The sequence below is a fragment of the Ornithorhynchus anatinus genome, chromosome 3, assembly GCF_004115215.2.
Source record: "Ornithorhynchus anatinus isolate Pmale09 chromosome 3, mOrnAna1.pri.v4, whole genome shotgun sequence".
Classification (NCBI taxonomy): Eukaryota; Metazoa; Chordata; class Mammalia; order Monotremata; family Ornithorhynchidae; genus Ornithorhynchus; species Ornithorhynchus anatinus.
The window spans coordinates 95,516,404-95,541,508 of NC_041730.1; the positions used below are offsets into that span (position 1 = coordinate 95,516,404).

Below are 25,105 nucleotides of genomic sequence, written 5' to 3' on the forward strand. Positions count from 1 at the left end.
AATCCCCAGGATTTGAAGTTTAATTTATAAATGACCTCTAGGAAACCGGGTGTGTGCCCACTCATCATCTTCACCCTCTCCACTCACCTCTCTTCCCTAACCCTTCACCCTACACAACCAACCTCCTCATCTCTACCCCTTGATCCTACCCTTTCACCCTACTCACAGGCTTCCCGCTTCCCTCTCCCCTACCCTTTCACCTTACACACCTGCCTCCCTCTCTCCTACCACTTCACCCTACCCACCCACCCTCCTCTATCCTACACCTTCACTTTACCTAACCTGCATTGGTTGATATTCATTTAATAGTATTTATTGAGCGCTTACTATGTGCAGAGCAGTCTACTAAACGCTTGGAATGTACAGTTCAGCAACAGATAGAGACAATCCCTGCCCAGTGACGGGCTCACAGTCTAAACGGGGGAGATAGACAGCAAAGCAAAACAGAACAAAACAAAACAAGACAACATCATCAAGATAAACAGAATCAAGGAGCTATACACCTCGTTAACAAAATAAGTAGGGTAATAAATAATATATACAAATGAACACAGTGCTGAGGGGAGGGGAAGGGGAAGAGCAGAGGGTTGAGGGGAGGGAAGGGGAGTAGAGGGAAAGGGGGGCTCAGTGGGGAAGGCCTCCTGGAGGAGATGAGCTCTCAGTAGGGCTTTGAAGAGGGGAAGAGAGGGTTGATACTCTTGGACACTTGAGTTCAGGTAACTATTCCCCAGCAATAGAAAAGCAGCATGGCTTAGTGGATAGAGCACAGTCCTGGAAGTCAGAAGGACCTGGGTTCTAATTCTGGCTCTGCCACGTGTCGGCTGTGTGACCTTGGGTAAGTCACTTCACTTCTCTGGGCCTCAGTTACCTCATCTGAAAAATGGGGATTAAGAGCATGAGCCCTCTGTGGGACAGGGACTGTGTCCATCCTGATTTACCTTGTATCTACCCCAGTGCTTATTACAGTGCTTGGCACCTAGTAAGCACTTAACAAGTACTATTATTATTATTATTATTATTATTATTGCCATTATTATGTGACAGTTTGTAAGGATTCCACTTCCTACCCAGACTCTGAGTGAAATGGTTTTTCTTCAAGTTTCTTTTATTGGAACTGCTAGTTTCAAAATTCTAACATTATTCCCCACAACTGCTCTTCAGGAAGAAGAAGGCATTCCTCAGTTTAAGTTTTAATTCTTTCCCCTAAAACAACAAAGAAAAGGAAACGATTCCTTTCCTCAAAAATGTGAACTCAATTCCTAGAAGTGATTTTTTTTTTTTGTGTGTGTGTGATCATTACTGTTCCACATGCTGCCTCCTGTGGGCTCATTTGGGTCCACAACATTGGATTTAGCTGCGGTGTCTTTTGTTCACTTTGTCATTGCTGCATGGATGAATGGTTAGGTTTATCTTTTCTGGTTTTGGGATGCTTTGGGCCCACCTTTGGTGACTTATGCATCTAACTCATGATTTTTGTTTTCTCAAAAGACTCCCAAATGAACACATATGGTATATACACAGAGCATATGGTATACACAAAGCTGCAAAATCCACCTATTATTTATGTAAATGAGGACATTGTGCATGTCCTATGCTTAGTCTACTTAAGTAGTAATTGGTAATGATTGAATTGTATGTAAGAAATGCTAAAGTAGCAAATTCTATCATGACTCTGAAGTTTAATAGTTACATTTTGCTCAAGCTACCAAATGGTGTTCATTTTCCCCTGAGTAATGCTATACTTTTAATGAATAGCATAAGCTACTCTACACTGTAAACTCACTGTGGTCAGTGAACACCTCTTACCAACTCTTTTATATTGTACTCTCCCAAGTGCTTAGTACAGTGCTCTGCACCCCTAAGTGATTGATAGATTATTGAATTCCTGAAGGGTCACCAAGAGGTAATGGATGAATAGATTTTACTGACAAAGGAAAGACTTCCTCCTTACTGTTTACTTGTGTTTAGAAGTTAAGCAATATGGATTCCTTTGCATAATTTTCCTTAAAACACATTTTCCAAAAGCAGTGTAAAAAACTCAAATGTGGGTGACTTTTTTTTGGAATTTGGAAGAAAAAACATTTAATAGCAGTATTGCTGCAGAATTAGATTATGAACTCTATTAAGTGGGGCTTATTTAAAAATTCATAGCTAAAATGTAAAATCTTACAAAATGGATATATTTGAAAGCAATGTGATGGTTCCTAAACTGGAAGTAAATAATGGCTGAGATTATGTTAAGAGTTATTGATTCGCAAATGTGGGATAACAGAAACTAGTAGATACCTGGAGGAGAAGTGAGGATTTCCTAAGAGTGCTGGACACTCATCGCTAGAGTGAAACATGTCGACAGAACGACAAGTTAACTGAAAATCTAATTATCGTAAAGTAGAATGCAAATGATCTGAATTTATCAAAACTCGGGATCCTTTAGGTGGCAGAGGGGAGCTGGTTAGACATGTAGATGTATGGGGTCAATCAGTCAGTTGTATTTATTCAGCCCTTACTGTGTGCAGAGCACTGTACTAAGTACTTGGGGGAGAACAGTGTAATTCTATAATGTACACATTCCCTGCCCCAAATGAGCCCTTCTTTCCCTAGAGGCTTAGGGATTTTGCCCTGCCCCCAAAGCGAAATCTCTCATGCTGCAGTTCAGCAGCATGACCTAATAGATAGAGCATGGGCCCGGAAGTACGAAGGACCTGGGTTCTAATTCTGGCTCCACCACTTGTCTGCTGCATGGCCTTGGGCAAGTCACTTATTGAGTTAGTAAGTAGTACTGAGAAGTGGGATAAGAACTTCAGTTTTAGACATTTTGAGTGTGAGGTATTGTTGGGGCATCCAAGTGGAGATGTCCTGAAGGCAAGATAAATGTAGGCTCATACAATAGGGGAGAGATCAGGGCTGCTGGTCAATTTTGGAGTCAAAAAGAACTAGTGGTGGTTAAACCATGATTAGAACTATAGACCTAGGCTGAAAAATGTGGTCCTATTGGTAACAGTAGATCCTAATTTGTGAGCCTTACAATTATTTTATCTGAATTATAGGCCAGAGTTATTTAGTGTGTTTTTATAGGCATACTCTTATAGAGAAGCAGCATGGCTCAGTGGAAAGAACCTGGGCTTGGGAGTCAGAGGTCATGGGTTCGAATTCCTGCTCTGCCACTTGTCAGCTGTGTGCCTGTGGGCAAGTCACATAACTTCTCTGTGCTGCAGTTACCTCATCTGTAAAATGGGGACTGTGAGCCTCACATGGGACAACTTGATTAGCCTGTATCTACCCCAGTGCTTAGAACAGTGCTCTGCACATAGCGCTTAACAAATACCAACATTATATAAGTTAAACAAAATGCTGAAGTCTTCATTTTCTTTGAAAATTTTAGCCTCCCTTCTCCACTCAAAGAATACTCCCCCATTTGACTTCTGATGTTTTTTTAATGGCATTTGTTAAGCACTCACTACATGCCAGGCACTGTACTAAGTGCTGGGGTAGATGCAAGCTAATCAGGATGCACATAGTGTCTGTACCACATTGGGCTCACAGTTTTAATCCTCATTTTACAGTTGAGGCACTGAGGCTCAGAGAAGTTAAGTGACTTGTCCGGAGTCACACAGCTGACAAGAGGAAGAGTTGGGATTAGAATCTAGGTCCTCTGACTCTGAGGCCTGTGCTATTTCCTCTAGGCCAGGCTCCTTCTAGAGTACCGTGTTCTAGCATAGTTCTCGAGGCTTGGTTGAATGAGAACTTCAAAATGCAAAGATGCATTTTGTCAGCATCATTTCACTATAGATAAAGCCCCGCCCTGTACAGCGATGAACACGATAATATGGGACTCACTAAAGGAACTATATGATAGGGTCCTTGAGGGGTCTGCATTTAAGAGAGGGAAGGCAGACTGAAAAAAATGTAGTCAGTTCTCCTATTATGCAGGGGTTACAGTCTTGAAGAACCCCACATCCAGGAAGACCCACAATCTAGCCCCACCCTTTGAGCATTGCATAAAAGTGGTCTCTTATGATGTCCCATCCCATTCTACCTAGATGGATGCATCCCATTGGAAGAACATTCCTTAATTCCCTGTGTCCCTTCCAAAATGCTTACAGAAAACACGTTGTGAAAGAACCGAATGTGTACAATTGGACAAAATGCAAGAGCTGGGGACATAAAATTCAAATGACATTAATAAACCCATACAATTTCCTTGTGTAAAGAGATAGAGGATGGCTGAAAAATTAGCTTTTTTTTTTAAAGAATTAATTCATTCAATAGTATTTATTGAGCGCTTACTATATGCAGAGCACTGTACTAAATGCTTGGAATGTACAAATCGGAAACAGATAGAGACAGTCCCTGTCCTTTGACGGGCTTACAGTCTAATCGGGGAATCAAAGAATGAGTTTAGGACTTGTTATACTGTACTCTCCCAAGCACTTAATACAGTGCTCTGTGCGCAGTAAGCACTCAGTAAATACAATTGAATATTGATGGAATGACACCCACACACACCCAGGATTGCTTTAAAGAACATAGCACCTGTTTTTTCTTCAGACTTAAAACTTCATTTAAGGGTTAGCATTTTCCAAATTTCTACTTTATATCTCATTTGGATTTTTACTGTATCTGCACCAGCTGCAAGCCTTCATCCATACTTGGGTGTGAAGTTGTTGCTTTATAAGAATTTTAGGCAGAAGGACATGTACCATGAGGTTTTAAATGTACTCCACAAATCACACTCAACAGTCATTCTTTTAATTTATGTTTTTTCTAAATGACTTTAATGTGTCCTACCAACACCCCCATGATCCCAATTGAGGAATAATAATAATAATGATAATAATGTTGGTATTTGTTAAGCACTTACTATGTGCAGAGCACTGTTCTAAGCGCTGGAGTAGATACAGGGTAATCAGATTGTCCCACATGAGGCTCAGAGTTAACATTTTACAGATGAGGTAAGTGAGGCAGCGAGAAGTTAAGTGACTTGCCCACAGTCACACAGCTGACAAGTAGCAGAGCTGGGATTTGAACCCATGACCTCTGACTCCCAAGCCCATGCTTCCCATGGTGAAAGAGGAATGGTGAAAGTGAGGCATAGGGAGGCAAAAGGAATTGCCCAATTTCACACTCAATGGTGCGTGTAAGAGCCGGGTAGGAACGTAAACTTGTTGTGGGCAGGGAATATGTCTGTTTAGAGTTATATTGTACTATCCCAAGCAGTAAGTACAGTAGTCTGCACAAAATAAGTGCTCAATAAATATGACTGAATGAGTGAATTATTTCTCCCACCCTATTCTCCCTCCTTCTATGTGCTCTTGGGTCAGGTTACCCTCTAGATTGTACACTCATTGCGGTCAGGTAATGTATCTATTGTTATATTGTACTCTCCCAAGTTCTTAGTACAGTGCTCTGCACACAGTAAGTGCTCAATAAATACGACTGAATGAATACTGTTTAATGTTTAATGTTGGCTGCTCTTTAATGTCTCTGTGATTTTCCACCACCTGACAGATTTCAACCCTCCTGCCCTCATACCTGATGAGCACGGACTCTTGGAAGCCAAACACAGCTTGCCAGGGACTAGGGTATCAGGGTTGTGGCCCTGGTGAACCTCAGGGAAGCCAGAAAATAAGTGATGGGGTCCCTTGAGAAGTGAAAGTGACCGTGGCATACCTGCGGATGTTATGAGTAGTATGTTAGGAGTATGTAGGAGTTAGGAGAAGCAGTGTGGTTTAGTGGATAGGGCACGGGCCTGGGAGTCAGAAGGTCATGGGTTCTAATCCCAGCTCTGCCACAAGTCTGCTCTGTGACTTTGGGAGAGACACTAGACTTCTCTGTGCCTCGGTTACCTCATCTGTAAAATGAGGATTGAGAGTGTGAGCCCTATATGGGACAGGGACTGTGTCCAACCTGACCACGTTGTATCTACCCCAGTGCTTAGAACAGTTCTTGGCACATAGTAAGCCCTTAACAGGTACCATAATTGTTATTAATATTAGTAGGAGCCGGGGCAGGGCTGTGTCCAACCTGATTTGCTTGTGTCCACCCCAGCACTTACTGTTGTTAACATATACAACAGTAAGGTATGGCCTCCTCAGGGTTGTGATATCCAATTATTTATTTATATTACTGTCTGTCTTCCTCTCTAGACTGTAAACTCACTGTGGGCAGGGGACATGTCTGTGTATTATTATAGTGTGCACTCTCGCTTAGCACAGTGCTTTGCACACAGTAAGCGCTCAATAAGGACAACTGAATGAATGAATGAACAGAAGTTGTGGGCCAAAGTCGTGCATAATCATGGCATTAGAGGAAGTAGAAGCTGTGCTGCCTTCACTCTGCTGCTGCTGCTCTTGGCTGCTATGCCTTGAGAGACCAATGGCAAGGAATTAGAACTGATCCCAGCACTTGGAACAGGAGAAGCAACGAGGCCTTGTGGAAAGAACACAGGCCTGGAAGTCAGAAGGCATGGGTTATAATTCCACTTCCACCACTTGTCTGCTTTGTGACCTTGGGCAAGTCGTTTCACTGCTCTGGGCCTCGGTTCCCCCATTTGTCAAATGGGGATTAAGACTGTGAGCCCCATGTGAAACAGGGACTGTGTCTAACTCATTCATTGAATCATATTTATTGAGTGCTTACTGTGTGCAGAGCACTGTACAATTTGCTTCTATCCACCTCAGTGCTTAGTACATAGGAAGTGCTTAACAAATACCGCAATTATCATCAGTAGTAGTAAGCGCTTAAATACCGTAAAAGAGGTGGGGATTAAAAGCAGTATCCATTGCACTTCTACAGAGGATAATAGCAGCAGCAAGTAGTGATTTTGGTCTGCTGCTGCCCCCTGATTAAACTTCCACTGTCAGGGCCGGAGCTGTCTTGCCTGTTCTCTGCCTAAGCTGGGGTGCGGGGTATGCGAGCTTTCTCCATAGAATTGCAAAGGCTGGCACTAAGTATAGTAAGAGCACAGCTTATGATCCTTCTGGTGTTTATGGCAGACACGATGCTTCTTCTTTGGTGCCAATCCCACTTGGCACGGGCTCCTATTTGGCGGGACACATTTTACACGAGGTTGACATCAGTCTGCCGAGTTAAAGGACTCATTCAGGGCGTACCGTGGACATGTTTGTTCCTGCATTATTCAGCCTACCTCCTTGGCAAGTCGATGGAGAGATTGAACAACGGTTTGCCAGATGGCAGTTTGGGTGGGTAGTCTCTGCGCCCATGCCATGCATTCCAGAGACATGCTCGTACCTTCTGGCTCCCATCCTTGAACTCTCTACACTAGCCCCCACTGTCTGGTGAAGCGACATGTAAGTCGGAGTTGTGGGACTTTGCCAACATTGACTTACTGGAAACAAATCTGTAATGGAGTAACCACCTTCATTGCATTGGTCTTCCCTTTGTTCACAGAAATGCCGAGATGGACTCACCAAGCTAGAAAACATCTCTGCTCCTCAAGTGCCATGTGTAATGTCACACAATATATAGGTATTCCAAGCTGACTCCTTTTAAGAAGACGGTGGAGGGCAGATGCAGGTGTATATTGCAATGTTCAGTCAAATTAGTCGATCATTGGTATTTATTGAGCGCTTACTATGTTCAGAGCACTGTACTAAGCACTTGGGAGAGTACATACGATACAACAGAATTAGTGGACACTTTTCCTGCTCATAATGAGCTTACACTGTGGAGATGAGATAAGAACAAAGATTTTCCTGCTTTAAATTTTACGTTGGGAAAAAAATATTTAATTTAATCCGTGTTGACAAGAATCAGAAATCCTTTATTCATTCGATCATATTTATTGAGTGCTTATTGTGTGCAGAGCACTGTCCTAAGCGCTTGGGAAGTACAACTCAGCAACAGAAACAATCCCTGCCCACAATGAGCTAAATGTTGTATGAGAGGAGAGAATGTTAGCACTCCTCTTGAGAAGGATGGAAGAGATCCTGGTGGCTTTTACAACACATATATGATTAAGGTATTGCCACCTACATCGTGACATCTAACCAAGTTTTTGGGCGCTTAGAACAGTGCTTGGCACATAGTGTTTAACAAATACCATTGTTATTATTAGAAGAGGGGGAGACAGACATTGAAACAAGTAAACAGGCATCAGTAATGATGCATCAGTAGCATCTTTATAAATAAATAGAATTAGAGATATATACACATCATTAATAAAATAAATAGAATAATAGATGTGTACTTATATATATACCCAAGTACTGTGGGCCGGGAGGCACGGGGGGAAGAAGGGAGAGAGGAGTAGAGCAGAGGGAGCAGGTTGGGACAATGGGGAGAGATTAAGGCATGGAATGGAAACAACCCCTCCACCCCTGAAAAGGCGCCCACCCCTTGTATGATCGGACCCTTAAAAGAAGTCTTAATCCTAACTGTGCCTCCCCTATATCTTACCAGTTAAACTTATAATTTAAAAACAGTCTCTCATATAGTTTACATAATCCTCCCTTTTGCAATAATAATAATAATATTGGTATTTGTTAAGAGCGCTTACTATGTGCAGAGCACTGTTCTAAGCACTGGGGAAGATACAGGTTAATCAGGTTGTCCCCCGTGAGGCTCACAGTCTTCATCCCCATTTTACAGATGGGGGAACTGAGGCCCAGAGAAGTAAAGTGACTTGCCCACAGTCACACAGCTGACAAGTGGCAGAGCTGGGATTCAAACCCATGACCTCTGACTCCCAAGCCCGGGCTCTTTCCACTGAGCCATGCTGCTTCTCTATGTATTGTATTTTTTAAAAATCACCCAATTTTTCCTTAAGCTGAAGGTTGTGTTCTTGCAAAAGCTCATTTTAAGCAAAAAGTCACAGTGGGCTGCTCATCTGTTGTTTCAGCAGTGTGTACCTATACCCAAGCAGGTTCTTTGCTAACATGATGCGATGAACCCCAACAGCTTCATGTCAGGCAGATGTCCCCAAAATCTCTAATCTCTTTTTACCCAAAATAAGTATTGAAAACAGACATTATGTTAGAGGTGAGTAGGTAGACAAATTAATCTATATATTTAAAATCAGATGCAAATCCTTTATCCCAAAATTCTAAGATCACAGTTCACAGTCAAATGGAATTTGAATGCACATTCAGAGCTTTGAATGGGTAAACATTATTAGGTTTCTTTTTAGGATACAGTAGAGGTATATGAAAAATCTCATAAATGAAACAAGAAAGAAATATATATAAGGTATATTATAAATAAGAAAGGGACATATTTACAATCCAAAGCACATTGGAAAATTGGAAATGAATGTGCTTTCAAAAACTGCCAATAGTTTCTAGGCAGCATGAAACAAATATGAATGACATTACCGAAGCAATGTAACCTACTTGGTTTCTTTAATTTTTTAAAGAATTCTGGCACAAATTCTTGTAAACCATACTAATGCTTGATCTCTCAATATGTAGCAGCTTTATGTAGCAATCTCATGTTGTTTCCGTAATAGCAAATGAAATGGACTTTACTATCCAGGGAACCTGTTGCTTGAATTTATTTAAAGGCCTGACTATCTAGGGTCATGAGCCACATTTGAGCTGCCTGAGGGGATAGAAACTATATTAAGACAGAAGCTCAATCTCATCATGAACAGCTGCACGCACACAGATGTCACCGGCTTTTCTTGCCATAATCGTGCAACGTTGCAGCATCTTGTATTTTATTTTATTTCATGTTTTGGGGTAATGTCCAGTATGGCTGTTTCTCAGTTGTAGATAGTCTTTATTAAGCTCTCTACTAAGCACTTAAGCACTTGGGGGAATACAAAGAGAATTAGTAGACATGAACCTTCCTCTTTCCGCCCCCCCCCCCCCCCCACCAACCCCGTTCATCCATTTCAGTACTCCAGGATACGCAGAGAACCTGTGTGAGCATTATCAATAGTATTTATTGAATTCCTGGTGTTGTGCAGATTATTATAGTAAGCAGGAGAAGCAGCATGGCTTAGTGGAAAGAGCACGGGCTTGGGAGTCAGAGGTGTGGGTTCACCACTTATTGGCTGTGTGACTCTGGGCAAGTCACTTAACTTCTCTGTGCCTCAGTTACCTCATCCATAAAAATGGGTATTAAGACTGTGAGCCCCACATGGGGTAACCTGATTACCTTGTATCTACCCCAGCGCTTAGAACAGTGCTTAGCACATAGTAAGCACTTAACAAATACCATCATTATTATTATTTTGTTGAGGCGTTCTCCCCAGTACTACCCCAGTGCTAGGCATATAGTAAGTGCTTAATACCACAGTTATTGTCTTGTCTTGTTTTATACCACAGTTATTACTATTATTATTATTATTTTCAAGGAGTGAAACTCAGTTGTATCATAAATGATTGTGTTTTTTAAAAATTCCTTCCTAATGGTATTTAAGCACTTACTATGTGCAAGGCATTGTTCAAATCACTGGGTAGGTAGATACAAGGTAATCAGGTTGGACACAGTCCCTGGCCCACAAGGCATTCACAGTCTTAATCCCCATTTTACAGATGAGGTAACTGAGGCCCAGAGAAGTGAAGTGGCTTGTCCAAGGTCACAAAGCAGACAAGTAGCTGAGCCAGGATTAGAACCCAGGTCCTTCTGAATCCCAAGCCCATGCTCCACCCACTAGGACATGTTGGTCATTCATGAAATGTTAGGCTCCATTCCAGGACCCACACTGATGTGATGGTCAAGCACTTCAGGGAATGAAAATGTATAATATATGCTGAGTACAGTGCTCTGCACACAGTAAGCGCTCAACAAATACGATTGGTTCATTCAATCGTATTAAGCGCTTGGAATGTACAAATTGGTAACAGATAGAGACAGTCCCTGTCCTTTGATGGGCTTACAGTCTCATCGGGGGAGACGGACAGACAAGAACAATGGCAATAAATAGAATCAAGGGGATGAACATTTCATTAAAACAATAGCAAATAAATAGAATCAAGAGCAAATAAATAGAATCAAAAGCAAATAAATAGAATCAAGAGCAAATAAATAGAATCAATATATGTTGCCGAAGGAATCCCTCCCTGAATCTTCCAACCTCATTTGGTGCTCTGTTCCCGCCTCCCCAGTTTATTCATTCAGTAATTCAGTCGTATTTATTAAGCGGTTACTGTGTGCAGAGCGCTGTACTAAGCTTGGGAAAGTACAATACAACAATAACCAGTGATGTACTCAGCAGCTCTTCTGTCACTCCCTCTCTGCACCCCAAAGTCATTCTGCTTACCCTTGTCCACCACCGTCTGCTCACCCATTTGGTCAGCCTGCACTGAGTATGATATCCAGAATGACTTTGTAAGGGTGGAGGAGGTCTTTGCCCCTTTTTTGTGAAAATCAGGAGAAAAGCCAAAGGAATGAAAAATATAGAGTTGTATATCAGAGGAAAAAAGACACTATAGCCAGAAAACAACAGGAGCATCAAATGCTAACACAACGTTAATGTGGCTTTATGGACAGCGATCCTCATATTTGATGAATTCCTCAAAGATTTACTACTTGAGGTGGCTACTGAGCCCCCCTTTTCCTCTGCTCCTCCTCCCCTCCCCATCGCCCCAACTCCCTCCCTCTGCTCTGCCCCCCTCCCCTCCCCATAGCACTTATATGTATATATGTATGTATTTATAATTCTATTTATTTTATTGTGTATTTATCTATAATTTTATTTATATTGATGCTCTTGATGCCTGTCTACTTGTTTTGTTTAGTTGTCTGTCACCCCCCTTCTAGACTGTGATCCCATTGTTGGATAGGGATTGTCTCTATTTGTTGCCGAATTGTACTTTCCAAGCGCTTAGTACAGTGCTCTGCACAGAGTAACCCTCAGTAAATACGATTGAATAAATGAATGAATTCTCAGAGCTACTCTTCCCTTTCTTAAGTATGCCAAGGCTGTTTTGGCATTGGTGGTGAAGGTAAGGTAAGTCAGAGGTCATGGGTTCGAATCCCGACTCCGCCACTTGTCAGCTGTGTGACTGTGGGCAAGTCACTTAACTTCTCAGTGCCTCAGTTACCTCATCTGTAAAATGGGGATTAAGACTGTGAGCCTCACGTGGGACAACCTGATGACCCTGTATCTACCCCAGCGCTTAGAAGAGTGCTCTGCACATAGTAAGCGCTTAACAAATACCAACATTATTATTATTACCCAACCATACCCAACCACCCACATTCAAAACCCGAGGGGATTATATTACTGGGTGAGGGATTTTTCAGGCAGATTTGTCTACCCACCAGATCCAGCAGCGTGGCTTAGTAAAAAGAGTATGGGCTTGGGAGTCAGAGGGTGTGGGTTCTAATCTCGGCTCCGCCGCTTGCCAGCTGTTTGACTTTGGGCAAGTCACTTAACTTCTTTGTGCCTCAGTGACCTCATATGAAAAATGGGGATGAAAACTGTGAGCCCCACATGGGACAACCTGATCACCTTGTATCCCCCGGCGCTTAGAACAGTGCTCTGCACGTAGTAAGCGCTTAACAAATACCATCATTATTATAGTAAGTGCATAACAAATACCATAATTATTATTATTATTATTCTCACATCAGAGGAGGAAACCGAAGGGGCTGATTGTGAACTAATGTTTTAATTGAAAGAATATGAGCAACAAAGGTTTCCCAGAAGCTTATAACTTGTTGAGGGAGTTATGTGTTAGCAAGCCACACACTTAATGTTTATCCCATCAAATCAGGGCAGATGTATCCCAAGACACAACAATTCATGAAACAAAATCACTCCTTGAAAATGGGATCGCATTGTGGGCTATCCCAGTCCAAGGAAGTCATGAATAATAGTCACTGATGAGAAAAGATGCTTTTTGAATTAAGTAGACATTCAAATTTATGTTCTTTAAGCATTTGGTTTGGTTTAGCAGTAGTCTAGAACTATTCAGAAGTGGGTTTTTTTTTTTGGCCTACTTTGGATTAAATCCTTACATTAGCTCCTTTCATTGAACTTGCCTATCCTTCAGAAAACAAAATTTCCCAAATATCCTCAAGCAAGAATGGCACAGGTTAAAAGTCTAGAAAGCTGCTCTTTTTAAATTGCTTTTATGTTTAGCCTGATTTTTTGAATAGTGGATTGAATGACTCATGTTGAATGATGTGCTCACCGGGATTCTATTAAAAAAGGGGTTTTGAAATGCAGTTTCTAAAGATATTTAGATAGTTTTTCAATAACTTTTCTAAATCACATTGTTTGAATTTAATGAATTTTAATTTCATAACTCACCATACTGAGGGGATAATTGAACAGAGAAGTAATCTAGCAAGTTCAAAGAAACATTAAAAAATAATTGCTTGCTCTGCCAGGGTCTGTTTGAAAGGCTCAAATTGCTTTTTATTATAATAATCTTGTTGGCATCACTGCTTGACTCAGTCCTGTAGCTTCAATAGATGCCTCTTCAGTAAAATCAGTTCATTTGCATTTTTTAAGAGTTTTAGAAACCATTATATTAATTTCCCTTTTAGGAAAAATACAAGGGATTAAAAAATAAAGGTGCCCTAGTAAAATTTGAAAAAAATTATATAGTTAACTGTTATGGTGTTTTGGAAATTTAAAACATTCAGTAGAACTGTAAATATTAGCTGCAGAGCCTTATTGCATGCCCTGAATCGTTTTTTTAGTACCACAAAAATACACTGGATCGGCAGAGGCACAACGATACTGTCTGTACTTGGTTAATGGCAAAAACTTTTTGTGTTGAAACCGCTTTGATCTGCTCCATTAAATTGTTGTGGTGATGGAAAAGACTCCAAGCTTACAAATGTGTAGAGCGATGTGGATGACAAATCATAGCCTTGCTTGGGATTCAGAAATGGTCCAATAGGCTTGGCACATGTATATATAACCCAAAGGGATTATCTGTTGGAAGAATGTATTTATGAGGTGGGCAGTAATTTATGCCAAAGTACATCAGAGGAGAATATAAAAGTTAGTGACTCATTTAAAATATCTGGTATGCCCATTGCTCCTGAAAAACAGTTTCTCTCAGAGAAAAAGTGGGGTTGGAAGTTAGCACTGTGTACTCTGTCAGGTCACCAGTGATATCATAAAGCCCAGGTAAATGAGTTTAGAATTTGCTCTTTGTGTTAGTAGCTTGTTTTGAATTGGGATTTTCCTTTGTGTGAGTGTGTATAGGTGTGCAGTTTTGCATTTTCTTGATTGCTTAAAAATGTCTCTGGCGTGATTTCGATTTTGTTCATAGAAGATTGCAGATTTGTAGAGAAATTATAGTAACGTTTAATAATAATTGTGATATTTGGCCAAGCTGCTTCCCATTCATAAATGAAGATCACTAGGTTGTGGACTCCTGAAGTTGCACTGTCTGGGGACATCTGGGAGTTTGGAAGAGTGATCTTCCAGTGGTTTCATAAAGGGCGGTGCAGTATACTACATATTTGTATATAGAGATATTTATTCATTCATTCAGTCATTTATTGAGCGCTGTGTGCACAACACTGTACTAAGCACTTGGGAGAGTACAGTACAATAGACACATTCCCTGCCCAAAACAAGCTTACAGTCTAGACGGGGTAGACAGACATCAATACAAATAAATAAATTACAGATATGTGCATAAGTGCTGTGGGGCTGGGAGAGGGGAAGAGCAAGTCTGGCTGACCCAGAAGGGAATGGGACATGAGGAAAGGTGGGGGTATAGTGGAAAGAGCACGGGCTTTGGAGTCAGGGCTCATGAGTTCAAATCCCAGCTCTGCCACTTGTCAGCTGTGTGACTGTGGGCAAGTCACTTAACTTCTCTGTGCCTCAGTTCCCTCATCTATAAAATGGGGATTAAGACTGTGAGCCCCACGTGGGACAACCTGATTCCCCTTTGTCTACCCCAGCGCTTAGAACAGTGCTCGGCACATAGTAAGCGCTTAACAAATACCAACATTATTATTATTATTATTATTATTATTAATCTGGGAAGGCCCCTTAGAGATGTGCCTCCAGTAAGGCTTTGAAGGGGGAAGAGTAATTGAAAACACACACACACACACACACACACACACACACACATGTATATATGCACATACATACACATGTATATACACATACACACATATACATGCACACATATCTATATGTAGAATATACATAAATTATATATACAGATATAGTATATGCACGTATATGTGTATATAATAATAATGATGGTATTTATTAAGCACTTAATATGTGCCAAGTACTATTCTAAGTGCTGGGGTAGATTCAAGGTAGTCACGTTGTCCCACGTGGGACTCACAGTCCGCATTTTGCAGATAATGTAACTGAGGCACAGAAAAGTGAAGTGACTTGCCCAAGGTCACATAGCAGACAAGTGGTGGAGCCGAGATTAGAACCCACGTCCTCTGACTCCTCAGCCTGTGCTCTTGCCACTAAGACCATGCTTCTTCTAATATATATACACAGTCATATATATGTATATACACATACACACACTCATATATGACATTTAGCATATATATATATATATATATATATACATATGTATCTGATTGCTCCCCTAAAGACTGTGCCACATTTCATCCCTAGAAGATGAAGCTGTGACAGCACAACCACTCAGGCCATTTTGCAAAGTAGATGGGCTCAGTGGGAATCCTAAAAATGGCTGGTAAATACGGATGGTGAGAGGCACAATGACTGTGGGCTTGCGGTACTAACGGGACAGCCTCGACCCTGTACTGCGGTCATTTGGGCCATGAATAGGGTCCCCATATGAAACACTCATGGGCACTTTGGGCTGTACTCCTGTTGGCGTACTCCCTTTTACTCTGTACCCCAGCAGGAATATAACACAAACCCTCAGCAGCTCAGTCGATTCCTTCGTATGGGTTCTGGGACTGAAATCTTCCTGGCAAAAGTCCAGCAAGGTGCAAGGGATGACGGAAGCAGCCAGAGGTTGTGGCTGGAGACTGTTAATCGCGATACTGAAGACAGGCAGGACAATAGTGATGATCACTCAATGTTGGCCGGAGGCGATGGCAATATCCGTATCTCCCTCATGGCTCTCCCCAATATAGGGAGGAGGGAGTCAACAATCCCTAAACATCACTCACTTCAGGACAGACTAGTTGGCCAACCACCTGGTGCTAAAATTCATGAGACTCCTTCTAGACTCTAAGCTCATTTTTTAAAAAATGGTATTTGTTAAGCACTTACTATGTGCCAGGCACTTTTCTAAGCGCTGGGGCAGGTACAAACTAATCAGGTTGGACACAGTCTATGTCCCATGTGAGACTCCCAATCTCAATCCCCATTGTACAGATGAGGTAACTGAGGCACAGAGAAGTTAAGTAACTTGCCCAAGGTCACACAGCAAATTGGGAGATCTGGGATTAGAATTTATGTCCTTATGACTCCCAGTCTTGTGCTGTATCCACTAGGCACCTTATTGTGGGCAGGGAAAGAGTCTAGCAACTCGGTTATATTGTACTCTCCCAAGCAGTTAGTACAGTGCTTTGCACAGAGTAAGTGCTCAATAAATACAATTGATTGATTGATTGATGAGCACTGCATATGCGCATCTCCTCAGACCTGATGAGACCTAGGCTCGTCCACCATTTTTCATTTGCGATTGCATCGAAATTTAGCATCCTTGTTGTATGTCTGTGATTGAGTTAGTCTCTCTGGGGCTTCAGCCTTGGAACTGAGAACCAAATGCATGTGTGTTCATTTTTATACATGTATGCTCCACTGGAAACAAAAAATCTCATTGATACAAAATGCAGAGGGTGGAAATAATAATGCCTTACCTTTGTATACACTTTATTTTACAAAGTGCTCATACGTATTGATCTAATTTGTGTTCTCAAAATATCCCTGTGGGCTAGGGAAGGCAAAAAACTGGTATGGAACACTCGAATAGTTAAAAAAAACAATTGACATCTAGTCAACTAGGAGCAAACAGAGCCTTTAAATTATTTTAAATAAATAGACACCTTAATGGAGTTTGTGTATGTGTGTGTGCGTGCGTGTGTGTGTGTGTGTGTGTGTGTGTGTGTATAACAGTATTTGTTAAGCTTTTATTCTGTTCCAGGCACTGTTCTAAGTGCTGGGGTAATTTCAAGCCAGTAAAGTTAGACATAGTCCATGTCCCATATAAGATTCCATATATCCATTAGGCCACTTCTCTGTGTCTCAGTTACTTCATCTTTAAAATGGGGATTGAGATTATGAGCCCCACGTGGAACAGGGACTATGTTCAAACCAATTTACTTGTATCCACCCCAGGATTTAGTACAGTGCCTGGCACATAGTAAGGACTTAACAAATACCGTAATTATTATTACCAGGTTAGTGTACGAAGCAGGTGTGGAGGTGTCGAGGTGTCGTCCTTGTTTTAGGGGTTTTATAACCCAATTTAGACAATGGCTTACTTGAATGACTGTAACTTGGTAACACTGAGTGGATTTTTTTTCTTCCCACTTGCCACACAACGTTGGCCTAAATGTCTGGTGTGGGTATGTTGCTATATTGAACCCCAACCCTTCCTAAGCGTGTCTTTCCACTAACTTTTGCCAAACATCCTTGGCCGCAGTTTGTTAGTTGCAGACGTCTCTCAAAGAGAACAGAGTGCGAAGCTGTAATGTAACTACTGACTTTTAATAAAATAAAACACCTGTAGATTGTTGAAGGTAGATTGAAAGCCAGTAGAACAAGGTTACTGTAGGCAGGATTCCCATCTCTAAGCTCAAGCTAAATTCCTCTGGTTGTGTTTATTAACGGTATTCTTGTTAAATTGTTTCATCTGGGTTTCATTGTACGGAGATTTTTGTTAATTTGTTTGGATTGAAGTAAATGTTTAGCTTTATCAATTGAAACCATGGGTTCAAGTTCATAAATCTGCAATATTCTGAATTTTAATCCTGGAATCACTGAGCTGGAAGGGATTTAAGGCAGAATGGCCAAGAAGAAGGGTTATGGGACTGTGAATCAAGGGGCATGGGTTCTAAGTACAGCTTTCCCACCTAAAAGCTATGTGATTTGGGGCAGCTATGAACCCATGTAGGAAAGAGACCATGCATTATCTTTCATTCAATAGTATTTATTGAGCGCTTACTATGTGCAGAGCACTGTACTAAGCACTTGGGATGAACAAGTCGGCAACAGATAGAGACAGTCCCTGCCGTTTGACGGGCTTACAGTCTAATCGGGGGAGACGGACAGACAAGAACAATGGCACTAAACAGCGTCAAGGGGAAGAACATCTCGTAAAAACAATGGCAACTAAATAGAATCAAGGCAATGTACAATTCATTAACAAAATAAATAATAATAATAATAATGTTGGTATTTGTTAAGTGCTTACTATGTGCCAAGCACTGTTCTAAGCGCTGGGGTAGACACAGGGGAATCAGGTTGTCCCACGTGGGGCTCACAGTCTTAATCCCCATTTTACAGATGAGGGAACTGAGGCACAGAGAAGTTAAGTGACTTGCCCAAAGTCACACAGCAGACAAGTGGCCGAGCCGGGATTCGAACCCATGAACTCTGACTTCAAAGCCCGTGCTCTTTCCACTGAGCCACGCTGCTTCTCTAAGGGTAACGAAAATATATACAGTTGAGCGGACGAGTACAGTGCTGTGGGGATGGGAAGGGAGAGGTGGAGGAGCAGAGGGAAAAGGGGAAAATGAGGCTTTAGCTGCGGAGAGGTAAAGGGGGGATGGCAGAGGGAGTAGAAGGGGAAGAGGAGCTCAGTCTGGGAACGCCTCTTGGAGGAGGTGATTTTTAAGTAGGGTTTTGAAGAGGGAAAGAGAATCAGTTTGGCGGAGGTGAGGAGGGAGGGCGTTCCGGGACCGCGGGAGGACGTGACCCGGGGGTCGACGGCGGGATAGGCGAGACCGAGGGACGGTGAGGAGGTGGGCGGCAGAGGAGCGGAGCGTGCGGGGTGGGCGGTAGAAAGAGAGAAGGGAGGAGAGGTAGGAAGGGGCAAGGTGATGGAGAGCCTTGAAGCCTAGAGTGAGGAGTTTTTGTTTGGAGCGGAGGTCGATAGGCAACCACTGGAGTTGTTTAAGAAGGGGAGTGACACGCCCAGATCGTTTCTGCAGGAAGATGAGCCGGGCAGCGGAGTGAAGAATAGACCGGAGCAGGGCGAGAGAGGAGGAAGGGAGGTCAGAGAGAAGGCTGACACAGTAGTCTAGCCGGGATATAACGAGAGCCCGTAATAGTAAGGTAGCCGTTTGGGTGGAGAGGAAAGGGCGGATCTTGGCGATATTGTAGAGGTGAAACCGGCAGGTCTTGGTAACGGATAGGATGTGTGGGGTGAACGAGAGGGACGAGTCAAGGATGACACCGAGATTGCGGGCCTGTGGGACGGGAAGGATGGTCGTGCCATCCACGGTGATAGAGAAGTCTGGGAGCGGACCGGGTTTGGGAGGGAAGATGAGGAGCTCAGTCTTGCTCATGTTGAGTTTTAGGTGGCGGGCCGACATCCAGGTGGAGACGTCCCGGAGGCAGGAGGAGATGCGAGCCTGAAGGGAGGGGGAGAGGACAGGGGCGGAGATGTAGATCTGCGTGTCATCTGCGTAGAGATGGTAGTCAAAGCCGTGAGAGCGGATGAGTTCACCGAGGGAGCGAGTGTAAATGGAGAACAGAAGAGGGCCAAGAACTGACCCTTGAGGAACTCCAACAGTTAAAGGATGGGAGGGGGAGGAGGAGGCTCCAGCGTAGGAGACCGAGAATGATCGGCCAGAGAGGTAAGAGGAGAACCAGGAGAGGACAGAGTCCGTGAAGCCAAGGTGAGATAAGGTATGGAGGAGGAGGGGATGGTCGACAGTGTCAAAGGCAGCAGAGAGGTCAAGGAGGATCAGAATGGAGTAGGAGCCATTGGATCTGGCAAGAAGGAGGTCATGGGTGACCTTAGAGAGAGCAGTGTCGGTAGAGTGGAGGGGACGGAAGCCAGATTGGAGGGGGTCTAGGAGAGAATGGGAGTTAAGGAATTCTAGGCATCGATTGTAGACGACTCGTTCTAGGATTTTGGAAAGGAAGGGTAGTAGGGAGATAGGACGATAACTGGAGGGGGAAGTGGGGTCAAGAGCGGGTTTTTTTAGGATGGGGGAGACGTGGGCATGTTTGAAGCTAATTATCTTGTGTCTACACTAACACTTAACATATGGTAGGAGCTTTATAAGTACCATAAAGAAGTGCTTAGTGTTCAATAAATGCCACTGATTGACTGAAACAAGCAGTCATAAAGTTTAACACCCAGGCTCTGAGCAGTTAAATAATGAACCAATGCAGATGGGTATTCTTTTGTTAAAGATTTTCAAGGATTGAGACTCTATAGGCTCCTTTTGGAATCTGTTCTGTGCATTCCTTCCAGATGGTTGAAAATAATGATAATTGTGATATTTGTTAAGCCCTTACTATGTGCCAGGCGCTGTACTAAGTGCTGGAGTGTACACAAATTGAGTTGGACACAGTCTCCGTCCCATATAAGACTCACAGTCTGAATCCCCATTTTACAGATGAGGTAACTGAGACACATAGAAGTTGTGACTTGCCCAATGTCATGCAGCAGACAAGTGGCTGAGCAGAATTAGAACCCATGACCTTGTGACTCCCAGGCCCATGCTCTATTCACTATGCCATGCTGCTTCTCTATTCTTCCTCATGACTAACTGAATTATTTTCCTGCTTTAATTTAAGACCATCTCCATTTTATTTTGATCCTCTATGATCAGCATCACTCCCATAAAACTTAGAGACAAATTTTTTTATGGGTTTAAAAATCCCAGTCTCCTGACCCTTTTCTGGTCTTGTGTAGCAGAGCATCTGCATGCTTCATAGGCTTACTGCTACATGTTGAGGTTGTGGTAATCAAGACCTGGATGATAGAAATAATTGATATTAGTTGATGGGTAACTGAGCCCTATTATAAGATATAAATAAAAAAAGAGATGCCATACTTGAAACCTTGATCAGTCTCATCTTAAAGTAACCAATGTATTCAATGATATTTATTGAGTGCTTTCAGTGTGCAGAGCACTGTCCTAAGCCCTTGGAAGAGTAAAATACAATAGGGTTAGTAGAAATGATCCTTGCCCACAAGAGGCATACAGTCTAGTTCACTACCCAAATAAAACTTAGTAGTAATAGTAGCTGTATTTATTAAGTGCTTATTATATGCAGAGTTCTGTGTGCTTATATGCAGAGCTCTGTATTAAGAACTGAGAAAGAGTTTGTGGGTGGAAATTAGACACAGCCCCTGGCCCTCAAGGCCCGCTTACAATATGAGAAAGAAAGTGGGAAGAAGGGATTGATGGCACGTAGGAAAGGAGCGATGAAACAAAACACTAAAACTGCATAAAAGACAATTATAATAATAATGATATAAACTGTGGTATCTTTTAAGCACTTACTATGTGACAAGCACTGTTCTAAGTGCGGGGGAGATAATCAAGTTGGACACAGTCCCTGTCCCACAGAGGGCTCTCTGTCTTAATCCCCATTTTACAGATGAGGTAACTGAGGCACAGAAAAGTGAAATGATTTGCCCAAGGTCACACAGCAGACGTGTGGAGCCAGGATTAATAATAATAATGTTGGTATTTGTTAAACGCTTACTATGTGCAGAGCACTGTTCTAAACACTGGGGTAGGTACAGGGTAATCAGGTTGTCCCATATGAGGTTCACAGTCTTAATCTCCATTTTCCAGATGAGGTAACTGAGGCCCAGAGAAGCGAAGTGACTTGCCCACAGTCACACAGCTGACAAGTGGCAGAGCCGGGATTTGAACCCATGACCTCTGACTCCCAAGCCCGTGCTCTTTCCACTGAGCCATGCTGCCACATCCTCTGACTCCCAAACCTGTACCCTTTCCTCTAGGCCACACTGCTTGAAACCCAAATTAATAGGGTGCTGTGGCTAGAGAAGGATTTCAGGCTCCTTGTGCCTCCGAGTCCAAGGCACTCCCGTAGCTACATCAGCTGCTTCAGCAGCCACCAGTCCCCCCAGGGTTCACTTCCTTTATAGGTATTTTTCTGTTTCCTGCCAGGGAGGTGGATGGAAGGAATGGGGTGTCCTCAGTGACACGGAGGAGAGCCGGTGCTGGTTCCCGGGATAGCATCATGGCTGCTTGGAAAGGGGGATCCCGGGAACACAGCCGCAGCTTATATCCCCAGGGCCCAGCACGCACACGGCATGTTGAGAACACAGGCCCTCTGTGGTGCAGAGGGGAGGTGGTAGCAATTACTGGTTGCTTCACTCAGCCGTGGTGGAGAGGGAAATCTAGCTTGAATTTTGAACGTCTGACCCAGTACAAATGAAGTGTCCAAGATTCCTGGGCCATGAAACGGAATACAATTAATAATGGAAAGGTGAAAGATTTACAAAGGCATAATAATACAGTCTGTAGTATTAGAAATATGACATTTGTAGTTTCTTAGGGCATATGAAAGCCTAACAGGGATCTGTAAAGAACATGGTAGTTTCATTAATTTATGATACGGTGGAATTTGATTCATTTTAGTGGGTTTTTTTTTTCCCAGAGACAGCTGGTATTAAATGTTGAATGATGTGGTCAGTTTGATAGACTGGCAGTGTTTTTACAAATTGCTTCCAAAATCTTGTTGATCAAGGAAATAACTGGGGAATTCTCCATTTACACGCTGCTCCCTTTTGAGCCGCTTTGGCTAACATTTAGCCAAGTTTTCCTGGACATCTTCCAGTTGGCTTTCTTTGCAGTTCAGTGCTGCTCGAGGGGCATCAGCTAGGAGCTGCAGTGGAGAGCAAAAGAGTTTCAGATAACTTTCTATGGCACACCTGTATTTTTTTTTAAATGGTATTTGTTAAACGCTTACTGTGTGCCAAGCACTTATACTAAGCGCTTGGGTATATACAAGCTAATGAGGTTGGACAGACTCCATGTCCCACATGGGGCTCACAGTAGTAATCTCCATTTTAAAGATGAGGTTACTGAGGCACAAAGAAGTTAAGTGTCTTGCAGCAAAGTGGTGGAGGCAGGATTAGAACTCAGGTCCTTCTGACTCCCGGGCATATGCTCTATCCACGAGATCCCTCTGCTTCTCTGTACTGTACCTATACTGTTAACCATCCACTCGGTTCCTCACAGTATCAACCCCTCCACGGAAGCAGAGCGGATGGCTGAAGCAGGAAGGTCCCAGTTGAATGGATGCCAGAAGCATTCATTCATTCAATCGTATTTATTGAGCGCTTCCTATGTGCAAAGCACTGTATTAAGAGCTTGGAATGTACAATTCGGCAACAGATAGAAACAATCCCTGCCCAACAACGGGCTCACAGTCTAAGCGGGGAGACAGACAACAGAACAAAACCAATAGGCAAAGCTGCAGTGCGGTCCAGTGGAAAGAAGCAGTGTGGCCCAGTGGAAAGATCAGAGTCTGGGTATCAGGAAACCTGGGTTCTAATCCTGGCTCCTCCATTTGCCTGCTGTGTATCCTTCGTCAAGTCACTTAATTACAGTGAGTGTGTATGAGCAGGAGTGAGAGATACAGAGCTGGGTTTGGATCCTCGTTGGTGAAAGTTGATTCTGTTAGGGAATGCTGTCGCCTGGGCCTCCCTCTTTCCTCTCAATAGAGCTTCTGCTCCCCCATTGACTTCCCAGCCACATGCCAACTGAGGCAGGCACTCTCCAGTGAGTGGGTGGGCATAGAGGGGCAGCAGTTGAGATTTGATTGCCAGGCCGGAGCCTAAACAATTCCATGGAGCTGAGCGGCAGCAATCTGGCGAGCTCAAAAGGAAGGGAGTTCAGGGAGGGATCAAACTTAAGGGAGAAGCACATTAGCCTAGTGGAAGGGAACAGGCCTGGGAGTCAGGAGACCTTTTTGAAAACAAAAATTTAAGGGTATTTGTTAAGCATTGTGTCAAGCATTCTTCTAAGCATGGAGTAGATAAAGTTAATTAGGCTGGATACAGTGTTTGTCTCACATGGAGCTCACAGTTTAAGTAGGAAGGGGAACGGGAACTTAATCACCATTCTTCAGTTGAGGATACTGAGGCACAGAGAAGTTAAACGACTTGCCCAAGGTCACACAGAAGGCAAGTGGAAAAGCTGGAGTTAGAATCCAGGTCCTCTGATTCCAGGAATCCACCAACGTGGCTGTTCACCTGTTTGACCTGGATTCAAATGTGGGCATCACCACCTGCCTGCTAGGTAACCTTGTGCAAGTCTATTAACTTGCATCAATTTCCTCATGTGCTAAATGGGGATTAAATACCTGTTCTTCCTACTTCTTATATTGTGAGTCCCATGTGGGGCAGACTGTTTTACCTGATTATCTTGTATCTACCTCAGGGCTTAGAACGATGTTCGGCACATATTAAATGCTTAACTAGTACTAATATTATTATTAACAGTAATAATAATAATAATAATGAAGCTTCAGCAGGGGCCTGGCAGTGAATAAATCTACAGCCCCAGGGAGTTTTATTCCGGCCCTGTCAAAAAGTACATGTGCGTAGAAAAAAACACCAGGCTAAAATGTGTAAATAAGAGCTCAATCAATGATATTTATTGAGCACTTACTGTGTGCAGAGCTCTGTACCGTGCGCTTGGGGGAATACAATAAAACAGAGTTGGTAAACCCATTGATTGAAATAAAAAATACAGACATGCTTAATGAATGCCATCACTGCTACATAAGGTGGATGAAGTGCTGAGGAGCTTGCATGAGAGTCTCGGCCTCGCTTTCCCCCAGCTTGTAATTCCCCTTCTCTTCCTACCCCAATCCATCAGACCTCAGACCTCCCCACATCTATCAGATCTCAGACATCCCCACCTTCAAAGCACCTCTTGAAGCCCACCTTCTCCAACAAGATTTCCCTTATTAATTCCCAAAACCACAAATTGTATCAAATAGCCATTCTAGGCCCTTGTGCATATTTGTACATTCAACTGTACATTCATTCATTCCAATTTCACTATTTATACATGCTTTAACATCTGTCTCCCCCATTAGAGTGTAAGTTCCTTGTGGACAGGGAATGTGTCTTATGCTTCTGTTTTATTTTCCCAAGGGCTTACTGCAGTGTGTTTTATATGACCTGCCAATCAATCGATCATATTTATTGAGCAGTAATTGGGTGCAAAGCACTGTGCTGAGTGCTTGGGTGAGAACAATATA

General features: G+C 42.8%; 1 protein-coding gene and 1 non-coding gene across 2 annotated transcripts in view; both read left to right on the forward strand.

Annotated features, from left to right (window-relative positions):
- The window catches only part of BICC1 (BicC family RNA binding protein 1), a 284,059-nt gene that overhangs the window by 123,727 nt on the left and 135,227 nt on the right, over positions 1–25,105 (forward strand). The gene's annotated exons all lie outside the window — the stretch shown is intronic.
- Positions 7,894–8,021, forward strand: LOC114810524. Its single transcript, XR_003758223.1, has one exon. It is a non-coding gene; the product is annotated as a U6atac minor spliceosomal RNA (small nuclear RNA).